The sequence below is a fragment of the Apodemus sylvaticus genome, chromosome 21 (assembly GCF_947179515.1).
Source record: "Apodemus sylvaticus chromosome 21, mApoSyl1.1, whole genome shotgun sequence".
Lineage (NCBI taxonomy): Eukaryota > Metazoa > Chordata > Mammalia > Rodentia > Muridae > Apodemus > Apodemus sylvaticus.
Genome location: NC_067492.1, coordinates 33,973,819 through 33,978,157, shown reverse-complemented (window position 1 = coordinate 33,978,157; position 4,339 = coordinate 33,973,819). Strand labels below are relative to the sequence as shown.

General features: G+C 47.4%; 1 pseudogene; it reads right to left on the bottom strand.

Annotated features, from left to right (window-relative positions):
• Window positions 1-1,076: 1,076 nt before the first annotated feature.
• LOC127672112 (SURP and G-patch domain-containing protein 1-like) lies at window positions 1,077-3,235 on the bottom strand (annotated as a pseudogene).
• Window positions 3,236-4,339: the final 1,104 nt, after the last annotated feature.

Genomic DNA, 4,339 nt, shown 5'->3' with positions numbered 1-4,339 from the left:
TCTTTTTATTGGTGAATTGTGTCCATTGATATTAAGAGATAATAAGGAATAGTGATTATTGCTTCCTGTTCTTTTTGATGTTATTTTTCTGTTTCTGTGGCTATCTTTTTTTTTTTTAAAGATTTATTATTATATCTAAGTACACTGTAGCTGTGTTCAGACACACCAGAAGAAGGCATTGGATCTCATTACGGATGGTTGTGAGCCACCATGTGGTTGCTGGGATTTGAACTCAGGACCTCTGGAAGAGCAGTCAGTGCTCTTAACCACTGAGCCATCTCACTAGCCCTATGGCTATCTTCTTTTGGGTTTGTTGAAAGAAGATTACTTTCTTTCTTTTTCTAGGGTGTAGTTTCCTTCCTTGTGTTGGCATTTTCCATCTACTATTTTTTGAAGGGCTGGATTTGTGGAAAGATATTGTGTAAATTTTGTTTTGTCATGGAACATCTTTGTTTCTCAATCTATGGTAACTGAGAGTTTTGCTGGATATAGTAGTCTGGGTTGTCATTTGTGGTCTCTTAGGGTCTGTATGACATCTGCCTAGGATCTTCTAGCTTTCATAGTCTTTGGTGAGAAGTCTGGTGTAATTCCAATATGTACACCTTTATATGCTATTTGACCTCCCCCCCCCCTTTTTTTTGTTTTTTGTTTTTTGAGACAGGGAGACAGGAAGACAGGGTTTCTCTGTGTAGACCAGGCTGGCCTCGAACTCAGAAATCGCCTGCCTCTGCCTCCCAAGTGCTGGGATTACAGGCGTGCGCTACCACCGCCGGGCTCCCCTTATTTTAATATTCTTTTAATATTCTTTGTTTTGTGCATTTGGTATTTTGATTATTATGTTATGGAAAAAATTTCTTTTCTGGCCAGTCTATTTGGAGTTCTGTAGGCTTCTTGCATGTTCATGGGCATCTCTTTCTTTATGTTAAGGAAGTTTTCTTCTACAATTTTGTTGGAGATATTTACTGGCCCGTTAAGTTGGGAATCTTCACTCTCTTCTATACCTATAATCCTTAGGTTTGGTCTTCTTATTGTGTCCTGGAGTTCCTGGATGTTTGGTGTTAGGAACTTTTTGTTTTTCACATTTTTTCTTTTTTGAGCATTGGGACTTTAATACATGGCACAACAGCTGTGACAACAGGGCAGAGATGGATGCCAGAACATTCCACAGTCCAAAGATGGCCGATCTGAAAATAGACTTTGTGTTTCCAGAATATTCCGAAGTAGCGCTGTCTGGGGTTGTTCAGGGGGTTGGGCTGGAAGTGATAGGCCAGCACCATCCTCTTTGGAGAGCTCACCTGGACCACCGATGCCAAAAGCGGCTCCAAGTATTGTGGAGGCACTGTTGTTCCCTGGGTTCTTGATGCCCTGGTTCTCAATGCCAGCCTCCCAGTCTCCTTCCAGCCCATCTTCATGAGCATCTGGTAGCCATGTTTTCTACCCTCAGCTTACTCTGAGTGGCTTTTGACCCTCCTTTAGTGCCTTGAAGGTCTCCATGAACTTCTCCAGCTCAACAGGGGGCAGAAAGTTACAGATGAAGTACTTGCCCCGACCCATCTGTGTTAGTTGCTCTACCCACTCCAGTGTCTTGTCCATCTCCATGTGTCACACAGCTGGTGCTCCCAGGTGCCCAGTTCACTGTCTACCTCCTCATCACTGTCATAGCCATGATGGGGTTGCTGCAGCGCCTTCTCCCACAGAAGCTGCTTGCCTTGCATGGCAGGTATGTGCTGCATAACCATGTCATACATGCTGCTGCATCTCCTGCTGCTCTTTCAGTTGTTTCTTTTGTGCATCTGACAGTTGTGTGATACCTACCAGGTCCACAGGTTCCCCCTTGTCATAGCCAAGCCCCTTGAGATCCTGAACTGACCGAGGTGAAGGTGAGGCATCTATGTCCCTCTGTGCCAGTCCCTCAGGTGGAAGTGCCACTTTGTCCTCTTCAGGCCCCCACCGGCTCTTCTGCTTCCTCTTCACAGTGACTGTGGTGGCGGGCTTCCTGCGGATGGATGGAGTGGGGTTGACAGCAGGCGCTGGGGCCACTGGAGCAGGGCAGGCAGTGATGGGGGGCACAGCTCCTGACAGGTCTTCTGGGGCAGACTTTCCTTGCAGACTGGGGTTGGGAGCAGGAGCAGGGAGGGAGCCTGTGGAACCCGCCTTTGCTTCCCGGAACTCCTCCAGCTTTTTCCTGTAGTATCTGCACACTTGGCTGTTGGGATCATAGAGAAAACTGAAGGCCTTATTCTCAAGGTTGTTCTGGAGGGCAATGGTATCCGCTTAAGGACCACCGTCTGCTCTGAACCTCGCCAACTTTTCTGCAAGGTTCTTAGCCTCTTGTCTCCTCTGGGGGGTGAAACTTTCTGGGTGACTGCCTGTGGGTTTTGGGTGTCTTTCCTGATCTTGGTTACAGGAATTCCCTGATATTCTTATCATGCACAAATATGAAGGCCCAGTTATCCTTGCAGTTCTCCATAGCTGCTTTCTCTAACTCGGGCTTCCTTCTGCCACAAAATGGGCCAGCTTCTCTATCACTCTCTGAGTCTCCCTCAGGGGGTGAAACTTTGATTTCTAGTCAATGCTCATAGTCCTCCTCCTCCTCCTCCTCCTCCTCCTCCTCCTCCTCCTTCTCCTCCTCTTCCTCTTCCTCCTCCTTCTCCTTCTCCTCCTCCTCCTTTTCCTCTTCCTCTTCCTCCTCCTTCTCCTCCTCCTCCTCAGGGGACTGGAAGACTTTTGGGTGGTGTACAACAGGCAGCTGTTTGGCATGCGAGTAGTTCTTCATAAGGACCATTGGACTACCCAGCCCCAGACTTGTTCGTTTGCTGAACAGGAGGGGTCTCTTCAAGGAGCTGGGTGTTGGCATGCTGGGAGGGGCCCTGGGGGCTGAATCTGTGCTTGTCTGTGCCTTCTGTAACTTCAGAAACTGCTACAAGAAGCTGCCATCATCGGCAAACTTGTTGGAGATGCAGGATTTATGTATATCGGCAATTTTCCTTGGATGAGGGTGCTGTGGACTGGCTACGTGACCCTGACTGGCCTTTTGTTCCCTTCTGGCCTCAATCTCCCGCTTTTTCTGAGCAATGAGCACTTCCTGGTGGAGGATGTTCATATTCATCTTTCCAGACTTGGGTTGTGCCATCCCGAACCATCGATTGGCCCTTCCTGCAGCATCCCGGTTGTCCATCTTGAGATTCTTCCCTCTTTTTGCATTGTTAATGTTTTCTGTTGTATCTTCTCTCATATTTTGTTGGTGATGCTTGCATCCAGGACTCCTAATTTCTTTCCTAGGTTTTCTATCTCCAGGGTTGTCTCCTTTTGTGATTTCTTCATTGTTTCTATTTCCATTTTTAGATCCTGGATGGTTTTATTCAGTTCCTTCACCTGTTTGGTTGTGTTTTCCTGTAATTCTTTAAGGTATTTATTTTTGTGTTACCTCTGTAAGGGCTTCTAGCTGTTTACCTGTGCTCTCCTGTATTTCGTTAAGGGAGTTATTCATGTCCTTCTTAAAGTCCTCCATCATCATCATGAGATGTGATTTTAAATTAGAGTCTTGTTTTCCTGGTGTGTTGGGGTATCCAGGGATCACTGTGGTGGGAGAACTGGGTTTTGATGATGCCAAGTAGCCTTGGTGTCTGTTGCTTATGTTCTTGCCCCTGCCTGTTGCTATCTGGTTATCTATGGTGTTAGCTGGTTTTGCTGTCTCTGACTGTGGCTTGTCCCTCCTGCAAGCCTTTGTGTCAATAATCCTGGGAGACGAGTTTTCTCTGGGAGGAATTTGGTTATGGAGAGTTGTGGTACAGGGTCAGTTGTGGGGTGCAGACAGATCAGAAAGATCCTATCCCAGGCTTTTCCTTGGTTCCTATGTCCTGATGGCTCTGGGAGGGTCCCTCTTGGGCCAGAAATTTGAACAGAAGTGGTGGTCTTACCTGTCATTACAGGCTTGTTGGTACTCCTAGGAGGCCAGCTCTTTCCTGGAGGTATTTGGGAATGGAGTGTTGGGGCAAAGGATCAGCTCTGGGCACCATGACCCAGGATCAGCTCCAGGAATAGCGGGGAACTGGAAGGCTCCTGTTCCAGGCTGCTCCTCAGTTCCTGTGTCCTGAGGGTTCCAGGTGGGACCCTCCTAGCAGAAGAGGTGGTCTTATCTGCACTCACAGGCTTGTCCACACTCCTGGGAAATCAACTCTCTCTCAGTGGTATTTGGGTATGGAGAGTTGTGGCACAGGATAAACTCTGGGCACAGATCGCTCTTTCACTTTTTTCTTCCTTCCTTCCTTCCTTCCTTCCTTCCTTCCTTCCTTCCTTCCTTCCTCCCTCCCTCCCTTTCTTTTTCTTTTCTTTTCTT